The 18,843-nt window shown below is 36.7% G+C and overlaps 1 non-coding gene across 1 annotated transcript; it reads left to right on the top strand.

The window, feature by feature from the left end:
- The first annotated feature begins 18,550 nt into the window (after positions 1-18,550).
- On the top strand, positions 18,551-18,622 carry Trnaa-ugc. The gene has a single exon. It is a non-coding gene; the product is annotated as a tRNA-Ala (tRNA).
- The last annotated feature ends 221 nt before the right edge of the window (positions 18,623-18,843 follow it).

Here is an 18,843-nt window from a genome sequence, read left to right as displayed (position 1 = left end):
TCATTTTGTAATTGTATCAGGAAAAATATTTTTATATTCCCTCCGGATGGTTTACAAAAGAATTAAAAAAAACAACCAAGTTAATACTGACGCACAGTACCGCAATAATTACTTTAAGAAGTTATGCTCTAGTTTATGCATTGATGAACTGAGACAATATTGGTATGATCGCGTAGGACTTACATTTCACAATAATATTTTTTGAAGAAATTTGTGCGGGTTAGTATATTAGGCTCGAATTAGTACAGTATGTTCGGATAGTAGGTACTCTAATATATAATATTAACCATTAATAATCCGGAATCAACATGGCACCACCCTATACCGGTGTGACTCAGAGGAGGCTGCACAATACAATTCAAGACTTGGTTCGAAGAGACAACGAGTTAGTATCGTAAAAAGAAGTTTGGGCTCTTTTAACCGTAGCGAATTCTTTCTGTTGCAATGTTTCTTTCGCATAAGAGCAAATAATTCAGCATTTAGAAACTTAGAAAAATACCTTTTCCAATTCCTAATTTTAGAATCAGTAGTATTGCTCCACAGTTTTGAAGTGTGTGAGAGAGAAAGAGCGTTTGTGTCTAGTCTTTTTAAGAGTGCATACGTGTTAGTGACGTAAATAGGGGCAACGCTACGTTAGCTAATTTGAATGACCTTTTGATTTTCTTGGCCTCTAACGGTCGACCGCAAGTTTTTAGGTGCCCTTCATCTTAAGATATATTAATGATAATAAATTTGTACATTGATTACTATAATTTTAATTGTCCAAAAGTAAACGTAAGTGTAAGAATTTTTTTTGCACGTGGAAACTCTCACAATATTGACTCAGGTACTATCTATCTATGTTTATGAAATTGTTTTGGATTTTTCTGGATAAAGGTTTGTGATTTATCAATAACTTACGTTTAAAATTCTTGAAGTTTGTGACGTCATCAAAAAAAGCTGCGTCCACTTCACCTTCTCCATTCTTCGTCACACCCACATCTCAAACGCCTCCAGTCTTCTCTACTCCTCCTTCCAAGTGCACCGTAAAGAGCTACTCTTCAGATCAGATTCTTCATAACATTCTCTTTAAACCCTTCCATAACGATCCTCTAATAAGCTACTACCTGTCCACGAACGCCTCCTTTGCTAACGCAACTCTCTTCGTGATATCCTTATTGCTGTATCAGTTTTCTTCTAATATACCGCCCAAATAGTTGAATTGCTCTACCTACTCAAGTTTTTCCTCACCAATTTTTACCTCGAGTCTCACATTCCTAGCTCGTGGTTCTTTACAAAACCGTATTACAATGGCCTTATTGTGGTTAAGGAAATCTACTGAATCAGTGAAATTTCCCATTTCGAGAAGGATTAATATAGATTTCATCTGCTACCTTTGATTTAATTCAATATTAACCCTCTGCTCATAAGCTCAACCTAGTTAAAACTGTATAAAAAATGTAGGCAAAACCCGGCCTCTATGCCAACCGTTTGGGGAACACATCATCTTCGCCCGCTGAGAAGCTTGATTAAACAAATCAGTTCGGAGGTGAGACAACTAAGACCAGTATTTTGTATCGCAAGCACAGATTCTTTTCATTTGTACGTATATTTAACATTATTTATAATAATTTACGCTGGTAGACAAATAAAAGCATTAAATTCTATCAAACTGGTTCGTTTTTTATATTCGAAGTGCATAAACTTTTCTAAAATGAAAGATATTAAAAAAAGCTCTATAAAATAAGGGGAGTTAGTAAAATTGTACTCCAATCGAATACAAAAGTAACGTAAAATCCAAATTCCGATTATTAGCTACCTAATTGATTGATTTTTATATGATGTGGCATTTTTTTCTCATTATATTTCCAGAAACCGAACCGGAGGACGATATTTTGTTATCGGAAGTTCTGTGTCCTTCTAATTATGTTTGTATGACGCTACATTCAGTAATTTTGGCTACATACATAGGCGGATCCAGGGGGGGGGGGGGCACGGGGGCACGTGCCCCCCCCCAGACCCTCAAAAATATGCAAGATTTTTAATACGGTCCCATTATCATTGCATTCGTTTTGTATTGCGAGGTATACTTGTGCCCCACCCAGGACAAAATCCTGGATATGGCCTTGCTTGTGCCCCTCCCAGAAAAAAATCCTGGATCCGCCCCTGGCTACATATGAGTATAATCTACATCTACATACGCAAGCCGCCTCTTAAAGAGACAGGCAGGGGGTGTAAGGGAACCACCCGTCTTCACATAAAAAGCAAATGCTCATACAAAATTACGAGTAGCATTTATTCAAGGTTTTATTATGGTTCGTGGGAAAAACGAATTCTCACATACATTTGTTTGCCAAAATATCTCTCTTAATTTATCGCTTCGGTTTGACCTGGAAATATAGATTGTACGAAAAAACCACAGAGAAAAAGATCATTAGCCTCGACCGGGGTTCGGACCCGGATCTTCAGATTTTCGGATGAATGACAGTTAAGCTACCAAGCCGTCATTACATTATTTCCTGTGGAAATTTGAAAAAATTCGCCTGTGGAAATTCCCCTGTGAAAATGACGCCTCGGTAGCTTAACATGCTAAAGCACTCATCCAGAAATAGGGGGATCCGGGATCTAATCCCGGTCAAGACAATTAAGTTTTTCTTTGTAGATTTTTCGCACAAATTTATGCATTGCGGATGACTCTGTAAAGTCATCACGGTGGCTAATGACGGTAGAATTAAATTGGGCTCTCAGATGATCATCATGTGAGTATCATCACTACACCAGTAAAATTTTCCACATGCAGAGGGATCTTTAAAGTATTTCATTAGCAAACGTTAGTTTAATTCAAGATTAACCTACTGATCATGTAGTCTCACGTTCCATATTTTTCCCTTAATCCCTCGTTCACTTCTACTTCACCTCGTGACCTCCCGGAGCGCTATGTATCCCACAATACCCCTTCCCCTATATACCCCCACTCCCCCTTCCTCCCTTCCACATCAAAATCACTCCTCCCACCCTACCCCGCCCCTTATAATCCTCGTCTCCACAGCCACTCCGCTTTTTCCAAGCCGACTCCGCTGATGACGTGATTTTTATTTCCCCGGCGACCCGCAACGCGGCGCTGGCGTCGTCTCTCACTCGACACACCACCGCCTCCATCCACCCTTCGCCGTGTGCTCCTTCTTTTTTTTCCCACTTTTTTCCTTTCGGTCACCGACTTCGCGGGCTCTGAGCGATAGGTGCTCCGTTACCCTTCAGTAATAGCCACTCGGTTTTTCTGCTTATATCATTCCCACGTCTACCATCCCTTTCATTTTTTTAGCCTCATTTTTGTGACTACTTTTTTTCTTCTATCGTCGTCACACGTCTTCTCGCAATAAAGGTGGTGGAATAGGATGACTAGGTCTAGGAGGAAGAAGTGGGAGATGATTTTTCGTAGAATCTATCGTTACCTCTCTTCTCGTCTCAGTTCCTTCGTTATTACTGATATCATCCCAATAGCAGGGATGGCAAGTGAAACGAAACGATAATATTTCGTTTCGACCCGGAGAGAAACGAAAATACGAGGCCTAGGTTTAGTTTCGTTCCTGCACCAAATTGAAATCACCAAGGAGTTTAGTTTCGACACGGGACGAAACTTTACTCCCAGGAAAGAAACTAAATTAATCGAAACTCCGCTGCTCATAATTAAGTGTCGATCCCAGACAGACATCGTTTGACATACGTTTAGAGAGGTTGAAACTCTAAGCTTAAATATACAAGAATTGCCACGAGAAAAAATTCCCCTGGATCGGGAATCGAACCTCGGGCCTTTGGCTTTACGGGCCATTGCGCAGACCACTACGCTATCCATGGCAATTATACCGAGGCTTATCGTAGTAGGTGTTAGGCCCTCGCGGTCCATCGAGGATGGCAACGCGAGGGACTTCCAAGAAGCCACAACCGGTTGAGAGCCTAAAACCTGTGCTAAAGCCGCGTAAAGCGGTTTGTAAATACATCGGTAAATAAGGGATATTTGATTAATCCTAACACTATTCTATAAGTAATACTGATCCAATTAAGCAAAATAGATTAAACTTAAAAATTTCTATGAGCTCTGGGGGGGAGGTTTATCCCCCAACCCTCCCTCCCTCCCTGCGCCACTGGCCCCCTGCATCTAAAGGCAGTTTTACACGGTACACGGAATTGCGAAATCTGACGTGCGTGTGAAGGCGCAATCAAAATTGCGTCGTGTAAGCGGTGAATTGCTAGAACACATGCGAGAATGCGTGGATGCGAGACGGCAAAATAGCCCCTGTTCTAATTTTAATGCATTCGCGCAATTCCACGCCATTTAGAAATTAATGCAGCTCTAACCTGCGCAATTCCGTGCCCAGTGTAAAACGGCCTTAATGGTGGAATGCCGAACCTCTACTTCATTCAACCAAGATTCGTACTCGGTGTGTGGATCGAAACTAAACCGTTTTCGAAGGTGAAGCACGTGGTCCATCCGGTGCGACGTATTGTCTGCGTTTCGTTCGTCTAAGAGGTGTAGTTCAGTTTCGACTCGAAGTAGTTTTGATTCGTATTTCGTTTCGTCCCTGAGTTAAGCTACCCGGTGTTTAATCCATTTCGTTTCTACATTTCGAACTATTGAAATTTCACTAGTTTTGACTTTCGTTTAGTTTCTTTAGATTTAGATTGACATCCATGCCCATTATCCTAACACTGGCCCATTATCCTAATCATCGCAAATGCATGGCGGTACATTTTTTGCGGAATTCGTCCAACACTAACAATGTTTATGCAGTGGATGGCATTAACATAAAGGCAACAGACGAAGTGAAGTACCTGGGAGTTACGATAACCTCGAACCTCACGTGGGGAACTCATATAAAGAATATTTGCGGCATAGCCCTGAAGAAATTAGGATTCGTCAAGCGTATTGTGGGAAGATTTTCGGATGAGAAAGTAAAAGAAAGGTGCTATTTCGCTCTCGTCCGACCGCACCTTGAATATGCAGCGAGTGTATGGGATCCAGTGCAGAAAGACTTAATCCGCGAGCTGAATAAGATACAAAGGAAGGCTGCGCGTTTCGTCAAAAACCGCTACGGGCGTACAGACAGTGTTACCCAGATGTTAAGCGAATTTGGCTGGGAGCCGTTGGAGACTCGGAGGCTGCGCGCTAGGCTTAGATTGCTTGAGCAATTGAGAATGGATATATTTAAGAGCGACACAGAGAATATAATCTTAGAGCCACACTATATTTCCAGGTCCGACAGAAGCGATAAATTAAGAGAGATTTTTAGCCGAACGGATAGATATAAGAATTCGTTTTTCCCCCGAACAATAAAGGACTTTAATAAACGCTTGTCCCAACCTCGTAAGAGCACTTCTTCCTTTTTTTTAAACGGCTGGTGTCCTAACACCCCCTGCCACACGCCTTTTAGGCGGCTTGCGGGGTATTATGTAGATGTAGATTATTGGTGATTTAAGCCGGGTTAAGGTTTTTGATCCCAAGTCCCCGCTCTCAAATACCTCACTGGAAAGCCTCATTTGAGGATTGAGAATGTTCAGCTATGACGGCACAGTACAATGAAGCACTTTAAACAATTAGTTTAAAAAATAATGCCTCAATAGACAGCCATCATAAAATTAGTTATTGGATTAGTTTTAATCTGATCCACTGATTGGCTCATCTTAAAAATACCGAAAACCGGAAAATTCGACAGTGCCAATTGAAGCTGGAAAAAAAAGAATATCAGAAACGGCTTTTTCAATTCACTTTACCGCCGTCTATAGGAAGGAAAATAGATTATGAAGGCCAGGCTATGGGTTTCTTTAAGGGTTACATACGGCAGGCTAACTCTTATTCTACACCCAAGTAAAATAATTGCCAACTCAATCGAAAAATTAGTACCTTTTACTAGTAAAGTAATTAGAAGTTAGTCATAGTTTCTAATTTTAATCGGCATTCTCGTTTTCCTATCTTCGAGGGTTTGACCGTGTATGTCATTAATCAAAGTTAGAGCGCATTGCGTGAGAAGAAATGTATACTTTACCTTTAAGTCGGCTAATTTCCAATCGGTGTATCATTGATAACAAATGATAACTCTAATCGGTCTTATGATATGACCTGATCATGGAGGCATTGTGGGGAAAGTGGACGAGAAGAACGGCAAAGTAAGGCCTCGTATGGAATTGATATACAAGAGGCTGTGACAGGGTAAAAGGCGAGAGAAGGAGAGAAGAGATTAACATGTGAGAATTAGCTGATAGCTGATATAGTTCCGTTAAGAGTTTAGCCAAAGAATTTCATTAATTGTTACCAAATCATTATTATTAGCTAGAGATGCTAAAGTCCGATGGTCTTTAGCTGACCGTTAAACTGTCAGCCAATCAGCGAAATCCTGTGATGCCGGTTGGTGAGGTGGGATGAGGTATCGTGCGAGAACAAATATGACAGATTTTGTCTAAATCAGGTTAACATTACATAGTTTCCCTTACTTTGTTAAGAAATCAATTATATTTCGTAAAATATAGTATTTTTCCATTTATAATTGTATTAACAAACAACTTCGAATACTTCCGTTGCCTTTATCTCTTTGCTTACACATTATGATGATACGCGTTGGTAATGCAGACGATTGTATTTCAGATTGCATTGCCGATTAAATCAACTAGTACCTCCCTTTTGTCATTCTAACCGTGTGGTAATTGAAAAATTATATTAATTAATATAATTAATTTACGTTAAAAAAGGATTGCAAAAGGAAGAGATGGCCTTAATGAAGTGGAAGAAAATTATTAAACCACTTTACTTTCCTTCAAAAATTGAAGTAAAACGAGACCGCAGATTGACTTTGTTACGCAAACAGTTTTATACCTGAGTTTCAGTTTTAGTATAGTTTTATTCGTGGAAAATAATTTATTGAAGTGATAAAAACTCCATTTATGCGAGGTATTTTTGCTATTTTTACTTCAGTTCTTTGGATCTCATAACATGAACAAAAATGGTACTTCATGCGAAAATCTGACTCGTAATTTCCTAAACCAGCGCATTAGTAATAGGCGACGTTTCACCACCAGTCATTATTCATCACAAAGAGTTAGTTAAAGGCTTTCAATAAAATACAAATGTTGAAAGTACATTAGAATAGTTTCATCAACAATATCGGACATTAAAGTAACAAAGATTTCAATCACAAAAATAAATGTATGCTAAGAAATTACGTCAGTCTAAAAATATTAGAATTGAAAAAAAGTAATTTTCGAGAAATTAGAACGCTAATTAATAATCAAAGGTATAACATGATAGCATTACGCATTATTTTATGTAAAACTTCTAATTATGAATGGCAAAATAAAAAATAAATTTACTTTTTAACTAAGCAAATTAAAATATAATCAAGATTATAGTTGAATTTATGGGTTGAATGAAAATATCAGGGGATGATACGGAGAGGAAAGGTAGTCCAGTATTTAGCTAGCGGTGGCGATGGGCCACAGCCGGTCACCCGGAAAGTGCGTCACTAATAGTTTGCTCCAATCAATAAGCAGCCTATGAAGACCAGGAAAAGAGGACAGTTATCCGCAGTTAAAATTGAATCACTACTGGCGGTTGCGAAAATGAGCTCTTTATAATTTGTCCATGTTACTTGTCTGTCTAATTTGGAATGGGTGTTACGAATAAGAAATATTTGAGGCTCCATGATGAACGGGAAAATTAACCTTTTAAAGACCAAACTAAATTAGCTACTGATTTTTATTGTTTTTTTGCATATACTATTTATTTTACAACCAATTAAGATTTATTATGAAAGAAAACCCGAACAAATTTTAAAAAAATGTGTTTCCAAGCATGTTCCCAAATGGGAACACGCCATAAAATGATGCTATTGCTTGAAAATTAAATATGCACTTGACCAAAAAACTAAGTTTTAAAATGTAAGATATATTGATATTTTGAATAAATGAGCATTTGTTACAGGAGAGCGAGTGAAGGAGAAAATATCGAATAAACTGCATACTCACTACTGACTGTGAGTTGATGAAAATAACCAAATCTGAAAAGGTATAATTAACGACCAATGTATACACAACTCATGCGATTCGATTCACTTTAAAAAATAGCTCCATAATTTATTTGCATATCAAAAGCAATGAAAGTACCTAATCACAGATACGAAATATAATTTTCATGAATTTTTAAGAATTTGTTCCTATATGGGTACATTGGACTGCAAACGATTAAGGAAAGATATTATGAAACCAATGAATGATGAAGTTTTTTACCCTAACACTACTGTTTCATTTTATTTACTATAATTTCCCTGAAAAAAAAACGATGACATTAATTCTACATTCATCGTTATAGTTACAGGGAAATTATAACGATAATGTGGAATGATATGCATAAATTACAGGTGACCAAAACATATGATATTAGGAATGAGTATAGATTGAAGGTATAAGTTGTGGTCTCTGTTCAAGTGATTAGTTAAAAATAGGCTGCAGAGGTGGTAAAAAGTAAATTAGATAAAAATAGCCGATCATCGTTACCTGGTTGTGACAATTTGAAATTCAAACAAGATAGAGAAGGAAAAATAATATTTTAAATGTATTCATAGTGAAGTTTGTTTTAGTAGCTGAAGTATCTAATACACAAGCGCCCAATCCTGAGTGGTGATATTTTTGTAGAACCGACATATAAATGCAATCGAAGGAAAGGGCTCGTGATTGTCATCATTAAAAATGGAACAGTACTGGGTTTTTACTTCACCGTACATATCTCATCGCTCCACCAAGCCACGCCAAAATCAATTGATTTCATCGTTTAAAATATTTTCTTCACCAGAAAATTGATAAATCTCATTTCCAATACCGGATAATGTTCACTCTTAAAATATAAAAGCTAAAGACATTAAAAAAACAAAACTGACATTAGTATAATAAAAGAATAGAATTTTAAAACCTCACTTTCATTAAAATAACAAACATTTAAAACCCAAAAATAAGTTCCTATGAATAAATAAGTCAGTCTAAAAATTTAAAAATGAAAAAAAACAATAACAAAAATTAAAACGCCAATTAGTTTTTAAGGAATGAAAAATACTTCCATAATTTTTATTAGATGATGAAGTTATCATAAATCAAATAAAAATAAATTTTAATTTTAAGTTAAAAAATAATCATTAATAATCAATAATAACAAATTAAGTTAAAGAGATAATCAATGTAGGAAAAGAAGTAAGTATAGATGTGAACAACCAGTTTAACCTCATTCTATATAACCAAGAAACAATTCTACAATGCTGTGAATTAAAGTGAATATAGAATATAGAAAAGAGAATAGGCTGCTCCAAAAAGGAAAGATTAAGTAGCTGAAAAGGTAAAAAACATAGCCTCAACTCAAAAGACGGTTAGTCAAGGTAATTTCAATTGGAATATTTAATTCAAGGGGAGAAACTATGTGCAAAAGCTTTTTAAAAATCACCATTAAGTTATTCCAGAATTAAGCATGTTTTGAATTATGAGACTTACTGTCAAGATTATTGCAAATGCTCAACCACAGGAGAATTGTTCTCTTTTCCCCCAATTTTTCATTCTAACTGCGGACAACAAAAATATATTTCGGAAAGTTATCTTTTTTAAGGATGATCGCTACTGCATTGCTGGAAACATTAAGTGCTCATTGTTGCCGAAAATAAAATTGTGTAAGTCACTCTTTCATTTGATGCATCATTCATAGTTGTAAGTTAAGCGGAATAAATATTTTAAATCTTTAAAACCCAAATTCATTAGAAAACACCCGGTATGATAGCACTTAGAAAAGGTAATGGCTTCTCAAACACCAACAATCGGATTTCATTCTTTACTCACTGAGACAAATTTTATTCTTTACTCACTGAGAAAAAAATATGATTGTATGGCACGTAAGAATGCTAGTTGGATATTCATGAAAAGTTAACAATTTGCTTTCTAGATTCAGTATGAATTTATCACAAAGATACGTCACTTGGCATTAGAAATTAGGGTCACCGAAAGCTGTGTATAAATCATTCTAAATTTATCACAAAAGTCCAGCAGTATAAACCCAAATTCATCAGAAAATATTGTCTTAGATTCTAATTTAATAATAAAGAACAAAGGACCGATTCATTAAAATTCATGTAGGCTCCTATGAAATGTGAAGGTTCACAATTAAGAAACATTTGTTGTGGGGCTATATGAATGATTTACACATCGGTAAACTATAAGGTTCTACGTTATTTTTTTCAGAAACTTTGAGAAACCATGGCTCTTCTAATAATATATTATTTCATAAAAGCCATTTTCGATAAATGCCTAAACAAACTTTTAATGAAACATATTTTAATCTCACGCTATTTTTTAAGATAATAATGCGTTCAACATTTCACCTCATTTTACCTTCGGCAATATATTTAGACTCGTGATTTTTGGCGTTCGCATATCTCCATTCTTGCGTGAAAAAATGGTCCAGCTGCCAAAAATTTTACTTGATATGCAACGAATTTGTCCATAACGCTATATTAATATGATTATTAAGTTCTCAGGATTAATTTAATATTTTTTCGCTTCATATATAAGAAGCATATATATGAAGACTTCATATATAAGAAGACATTGCGTTCAAAGCTAATTTATCTGTATTCTATGGAAAAGTATTGCATTGATGACTCATTTTAGTAAGACCAGTATTTCAACAAGTTACTGCAGTTGGTCGAGACCTTATATAGCGATTTCATGGTGTTCGGCGTTCGAAATCTATTCCTAGATTTTTTTCTCAGAAATTTTAGAGAAACGCAAAACCTGGAATTGAAGAAAATAAATCCGGATGCATAATTGTAATGCAAGTATATCAGAAGATAAAATAGCATTGAATACCTAATTTGACTGGAAATGAAAGTCTTTATCATTACTAATATTAATATTATCAATAGCTTTTCAACACTTCTTAAGATTAATTCGAAGGCCGTAAAGTACGAATTTTGACACTCAAAAACCATATCTCCATCAAGTATTTTAACGTAGTATTAGGTGATTAAACAAACTTGGCATTAAACTTAATTGATCCTTTCGCAATTTAACAATTACTACGCAATAACTGTGAATTATTAAAAATACAGTCAAATAAATTCAACACCGTCAAAATTAATGCATCTTTCATAAATTACCGCGAGAAAAATCATGTCATAGAGTTACACATTATTGCAAAAAACAAGGGTATAAATTTGGATAAAAATATTTATTTCTTTCAATTTCATGTCAGTATTAATCTTTCAGTTAGCTTCTGATACACAATGACCGCGTTAAATTGGAGAAATATTTTTAGAACACCAAATATCCTGGTTCATCCATATAAAGCTAAAGATAATGTCATGGGAAATGCTGAAGATGTACTGGGCTTATAAAAATGAATTGTATGATTAAATATTTTTTCCTTTCTTTATCTATCTAAAAATATTAGACAGAACACCTCATTCACGATAGCGCCATTTATTTTAATGTTAATAAATTTCTGCAAGAAAATTATTTTGCTAGTTTCTTAAAAAGGTTGTTGGCGTTCCCCAAAGTTTTATTTTTATTACCATTCCTAAGTTGTATTCGAACTATTTTTTTAATGGAAACTCTTTTTTATGAATGCTCCAGTATATACATGTAAAATGAACACATGTATATAGGGGTGTATTTTCAAACTAATTATTCAGAAATTATTCTAATTTTCTTTCTGTGCTATTACTTACGCCACTCAAGAGATTGTGTGCCCGTTGAACACCGGTCGAGAAGACTATCTCGGTTTTGAAACTGAAACTTATAGCAAATCTCATTCCAGAACGAAATTAACCTCGGGCATATGAAGCACCCATTTTCCGAGTTACCTACTCTTCTTTGAGTATTTTCTGTCTTAAAATCCCTCTTATGATAGGTTGATTAAATAGTAATATCATTATTTTCAAATTTGAAATAATATGTTAGAAAAATACCGAAAACTTGAAAAAAAACATACAAAATCAGTGAAATTTGCTCCACAATTTCAAATGAAAATCGAAAAAGAAAAAATGAGTAAAAAAAGATATCCAAAAGAAAGTAATCAGATTGGTAGCAATGAAAGAATAATAAAAATAGAAAGAAAATATATTTTTTAATGTTTCAATTCTTAATTCAAAATGCTTACTCTAATTCTAATCAATTGTGTCTGAATTCTGTAAAAATTATTATTAAAGCTTCTCTTTCACAAAATCATCACATTACATCTACAGCGATATTATGATCAATTTAAAATTCATGTAGCGTGGTAAACTGGCTGCTTGAGGTGAGTTTCAGGCTCACTGTAGGTGAATTCACTTTACTCGTGAATGGTACTTTTCGACCGGTGCTAAACAAAGTCGCATAGAAGTCGCAGAAATATAATTTTACATTATATTTCTTTAATGTGTACAAAAAGTAGTTCTTCATACTCTCTTCCCGTAGAAATCCAGGATTCTCTATCTTCAAAAGTTTCACGTCGCTCATAACTTTGCCAAGAATTTTCACTTGATTTGCAACGAAGTTACAACTCGCCTAATTTCAAGTTAAGACAAAATTTCATCGAAGAGTACACATTACCATTCAAGTTTTTGACTTAGTTCACCTGGAAAAAAGAAAATTTCAAAATCTAATATGTACATGAAACATTTGAATTCACATGTACTTTTACTCTTCCTCAAACTCTCACCGTATTTGCACAAATGTGAGAATTTACCGAAGTATAATTTTACGCCAAATATTAGTGATGAGAACACAATATTTTAGGAGTTATTACACAAAATTTTAGAAGAACACGCTACCTTCCCGCAAAAAATTCCAATTTTCAATAATCTCAAGCGTTAAAGATTTCACTTAACATACTACTTTCCCACTCGTACTCACTAAATTTCTACCAACAAAATTAAACAAAATAACTCAGTAATAAACACAAAATGCTTTAGATGTTATTCACACTCTTATTCCTAGGAATTCCAGAATTGCAATAGTTTCAAGCTTCAAAATGATACTTACCATATTATTTTCTCACTGATGTCCACCTATTTACACCCGAGTTAGAACTCGCCGGGTCATAATTTTATACAAATTTTCATCGATAAGCACCTAAAACTTTCGAAGTAATTGATTCTCTCTTCCCGTGGAAATCCAGAATTGCTATAATCTCTCACTTGATACAGTACTTTCCCACGGATGATCACCAAAATCGCACGGACGTTAAAACTTCGTAAATATAATTTTATGCCAATTTTAGCATTGATGAGTACACAATAGCTAAGAAATTGTTCACAGGGTCTTCCTGTGAAAACATAGAAATTCTACTATCTCAGACTTTAAAGAAACATATAACAAAGTACTTTCTCGCGGATCCTCACAAAGTTACAGAAGTTAATAATTGCCAAAATAAATTTTTTTGCAGATTTCATTTGTGAGCACACTATACTTAATAATGCATGATAGCAGACATTATAAGCTTATGGAAAATGAAAACTACTGACAGCGCTAGCGTTGCTAAAATATTTTAATCTAAAATATTTTAGTCTAAAATCTGAAAAGATGAAGTTTTCTCGAAAGTTAGAACGGGTGTATGATACATACGTGCTCGATACACTTGATAAGGTTGAAATACGTCACCGCTAAGATTATTTTCAGCCGAATCAGATATAGATAGATTGAATCAACTAACGTAGATGAAAAGATAACTTAGTGCTCTGAAAAAGCAATGACGTGTACATGTTTAAGTTCTGATCAATGGGAATTTAACACCAATGCTTTCATTGTACTCAATTATATGTGAGTTCTACATGCTATTCAGTAGATAAAGAAAATAAAAATCGGGCATTGGATTTTAATTTGGCATTATCAAAAATCGGAAAGAGTATCTTTATTATAATGAGGCAATTACCATGTCTGGCCTTACAAGCATTATTTTGCCGATTAACCTATCAAATGTTGACTGATATACATTCCTTCATTATCACCATTGGTCAACAATTCTAAGATTGGTTTGACGCAACTCTTCATTCAATTCTGCGATCGACTTATCTTTCCACACCTCCGTAATCATTTTCTTCCACATCATTCTTTATCTGCTCCATATGTTTACTTTTTCCATTCTTACCATTTAATTCTCTCTCTAAGATTGTTTTCCTCTAGATATCATGCCTCAAGATACGGCCTATTAAGTTGTTTTACCTACTTATTCAGTTTTTAGGCTTGAGGCTTTACTTCTCTCCTTACCTTTGTGGAACTTCTTCATGGCTTATTTGCTCTGGAAATTTTAAAATGATCGCTTAAAATAGTTTTTTAAGCAGATAAATGTATGCTGTTCGTTCATTATCATCATTAGCCAACAATTGTAAGATCGATAAGACCCTTCCTCATTCCGTTAATGGTCGTCGTATTTTATTTTCCAGGGGCCATGAAATACTTACGCACCTATTCTCTAATTTTTACTCTTTTTTATAGATATGAAATTATTTTGACTCATTGTACCATTTTACTGTCATTATATACTGTTTTTATTAGCCTTAGAGATCGAAATACATCAACTGTCTACATTTTTCCCTCCTCCTCTTTGGTTTCTTTATTACTTCTTCTTGACCTCATGGCGTCAGTCCTCTTCAGCCTTCTTCTTCCTCTCCTCTTTTGGCCTTCGACCATTTTCTCGATAACTGTATTTCAAATCCTAATACGTCTTAAAATATGCTCGGAACTATTCCCCTATCTCTTTGTTACCTACAGTTCATAATAATGTTCTTTCCTCACCAACTCTTTCTTGCACCTAAATAAATAAATAAAAGATAAATAATAAATAAATAGAATAAAGTGCGGAATGAGGATTACGCACTGTATCCACCCACTCCACTACAGCGTTATCATAAAGGAAAGGTGCGGTTTCAGTCATTCATGGGAAGATAGCATTGCACACGATGGCAAAGAGTTTTAATGGGCTGCCCTATCCCTGCTTGAGTGCCTTGAGGAGGGCAACTTAAGTGCAACACTCCGTCCGTCGGATGGGACGCTAAGCCATGATCCCCTCCGTGTCGCTCGTTAGGAATAGGGTGATGTGGACGCCGGGTTTCTCTCTGGTGGAGTGACGAAAGGCACAAATTTTGAAATTTATTAATTACGTTAAAAAAGTGTTTCAGAAATACGTAAAAAATAAACTAAGTAATTCTGTTTTCATTTAAACGGTGCTCAAAACCGCACCATTATTTTATGATAACTACGTATTTCGGGCCTGCTGCATTAACTGCAGCGGTGAAATTAGCATAAATGTCAGTAGTAAGAATAAACTTTAGATGTTTGACTTCCGGACGACGACACAGAAAGTAAAGGTCCGTGGATTTAATTGTAGTCCCAAGGTAATTTTTCCTGAGGAAATCAACGTGAACTCTCTTGATTGATTGAGTAGGTGGATAATGTTATTCATATTCACTCATTCAGTGATCAACGTGAGGGTTGGTTAGGACAGTGGGGGTAGAGCTTACCTCTTACAAAGCCGCGGGCGAGTGAAAATCGCACCTTGTCGAGCAACTAAGGACGTACATTATTTTTCAAGTATTCTATCGATTAAGGTAGGTTTGCTTGGAGCATTCACGAAGCATTACGGTAGCATCCCCTTCCCAATTAGACTTCCCTCGTCAATTCATAATGAGGCCTACCCCCTCTCATTCTATCTAAAAAAAACCCTATTCTTTTCTTCCTCTCCCTCGTTTACCTAACCATCCACCCTCTAACATTGTTTTCTACACCCCCTCCCTGCTCAGTACTCGCTTCATCCATCCCTCCTGTCTCCTTTGTATCTCATCCAAAAGCCGCTTATCCTCACCCACCATATCCTGCACTTCATCGTTCAAGGGCGCACGGGTTGAAATTTATTAATTATTAAAAAAACTGTTTTAGATGACAAATTAGAAAAGAATAATCCGTGGGTAATTACGTTTTCATTTGAACCATATTAATTCCACTTCCACGACCGCGGTCAAAAAAATTAATCTTAAATTATTTGGTCGAGTTGCCGATGAGTTATTTACAATGTTAACGGCTATAGACGAATGAGCAAAATATTGCGAAATTAACTGGAAGCCTTGTACCTGATGGGCGTCAATTAGAAGGCATATTTGTATTAAGTGCCCGCTAATTTAAAAAGCTTCTCGTAATTCCGATGGCCGAAACATGGGAAAAGAATTGATCATCCCCGACAGCAATATCCCTCCTTAGACGCGTCGCGAGATGGTAGGGGAGGGAGTTTGGAGGGGAAGGTAGGGGAGGGGGATTGAGGGAGGGGGGAAGCGTACGAGCCAAGTCTCGCGGATTGATCCAGACTCTGCAGTATGCGCGAGCGACGAAATGAGGGGAAGGTGGAGGGGAGGTAGGCAGTGGGTGGAGGGGGGGTAGAATCAGGAGGGGGATATGTGCAAGTATATAAGAGGGCAGAAACTCTGAGGAACTCAGCTTTCGCTGTACATTCATACCTCCGTTTACATAGCTGGTCTAGCATCTACATCTACATTACGATACTTCCCCTGCAAAAACTCAACAATCGCCCACCTAATCAAATCCGCTCATCTAGTAGCCCAACAATACGAATCGGCTCAGCTGGTAGTAGCGGAACCATAAACGCTCACCTCCAAGCCTGGAGAATAGGGGATGAGCGCTAATGCTTCGGACACTGCCAGCTGAGCGGATTCGTATTGTTGGGCTAGTAGATGAGCGGATTTGATTCGGTGGGCGATTGTTGAGCATTTTTGCAGATTTTATGAATATCGATTAGGACTTAAAAGGTGAAATCGTGAGAGAGTGATGTTATGGGATCTGATTGCCAATGTTAATGTCTGAAACTATAAAGGAAATTAAGAAAAAGTGTTGCGGCTTTCCTCCCTATAGACCCGGGATCGAGAGATAATCGCAATTAAATCGCGTTCCACGCGTTTGGAGTTCGCAGTTACTCCTAATGTTTGACTTCAATAGAAGCATTTTATCATCTCCATCCGTTCTATTTATAGGGGAGGATAGGATAAACGCTATACCTAGCCACTAACTTGTCACTGCCGCTAAGTCAGGCTATGCTATCTTAGGCCTTTCTCAACTTTGAGGTTCTTCGAGCTTATTTTCTCTAATTGTAATTGGTAATTAACTGTACTTCGTGTAATATAAGCGGTACAAGCTACTCTTTGACAAAGATATCGAAATATTGTTCGAAATAATACCATATCACGTCTAAGTTGGAACCGTAAAGCTAGTGGTCATGGATATGAGGTGCAGAGCAAGCAGCCATTACTTAGCAGCCATATCTCCATTACTTTTCCCCCTGTGTTTACCTCTGACGAATTTACGCATTTTTATGGTTCGTCAGGTTAATTTAAATCTTATTTTAATTGACTTTATGCAACAAATGAAATATACATCGTGGGAGGACAGGAAAAACCTGAATACTATATAAACAATATCGTATGGTACCTTGACCGAGAATATTTGCAAAAGGGTAATACCATTAGAGATAATGGAAACGAAACCCTAGGGCGGGCTCGCGGGGATACACTCCTGGGGCAGGGACTGTAAGCGCTAGCTTTTCTCCTCTGCACCCAGAAGGGGAAGGACGCGAAGGAGCAAGGAAGGAGGCGCCGCCGCGATGAGAGCCCGACGACGCCTCCGGGGAGGGGATAGGGAAGGAAGGGAAGGGACGAGGAATCCCGCACCGTCACAAAGGCGAGTGGGCCATGCTAACAGCGAAACCAAGCGAAACGCAATTAATATTCTACCAATCCTAGTGGATTTTCCTATGAGGAAGAAAAATCCATCGATCGAATCAACCATTAGAGATAGTAACACCCGTGTTCAGGGAAGCAAAGCTTTTCAGTTCCTAAAAATCTGGGAACCGTTAGTAAAAATTTCTGAAACAAAATGAACCCCATTTTTGGATTCAGCTCTAAAAAATGTATTGGATTGAATTGTCAAAAACAAAAAACTAAACCCCCGAGTTGCGCTGTAAGCTTGTTTAATTAGCTTTAGAGAAATGCATTTTTGAGGAGACGGACAAAAAATGCCGATGGACTTTAGAGTGATGAAAGTATCAGAATTGGCAACGTAATCATAGCCTGCGAAAGCCACTTCATATGGATATATATAACACCCTTAACTTTATAAAGGATAGTCTTTCCCTCTATTCCCGCTTTGTAACAGAGGGAGCCTAATAATTTTCCTGTTTGCTCCACGACATGACGAAATTGGTTAAAGATCTTTCCCTGCTATTCTCTAGTCGCGTCCGCTTTGTCAAGCATACTTGGCACTAGCATACTTGCGTGTGACAAAGCGATGGCGTAGAAGCGACCAATCTTGAATATCCTGAATGACATGAATTCTTGCGTTTTCGGGCATCTTCTCTTCAGTGACATCAATTTAACAATTTAATAATTAATTAATTTGATAGTCTATATTTTAGGCCATATTCACGGTTTTTCTGTAAATAATTAAGATTAGTAGTTTTGAGAACAACTAGGTTCATGTTACAGCTTCCTTCTCATCACCATTATTACCATACGGGGATGTAGCTCAGTGGTAGAGCGTTCGCTTTGCATGTGAAAGGTCCCGGGTTCGATCCCCGGCATCTCCAAAATTTTTCATGTCCGGGTGGTGTGAGGGGAGACCCGTAGTGCTGTGTGCCTCCTTTTTTCCTTTTGGTTTTGTTCTAATTAAAAGTTTGATTTTGTTATACAAGTGTGCACGGAATAGTGTATGAAATTTAAAGATAAGGTGAAATTCAAAATACTTAGAGATTAGATTACGAGATAAAAGTTGATTAGTTATTCGGAATGCATGGGCATTTCGGGTATA

This window comes from Ischnura elegans, chromosome 11 (genome assembly GCF_921293095.1).
Source record: "Ischnura elegans chromosome 11, ioIscEleg1.1, whole genome shotgun sequence".
Classification (NCBI taxonomy): Eukaryota; Metazoa; Arthropoda; class Insecta; order Odonata; family Coenagrionidae; genus Ischnura; species Ischnura elegans.
Note: the sequence above shows the minus strand (reverse complement) of the source record. Positions and strands in the feature narration are given on the sequence as shown.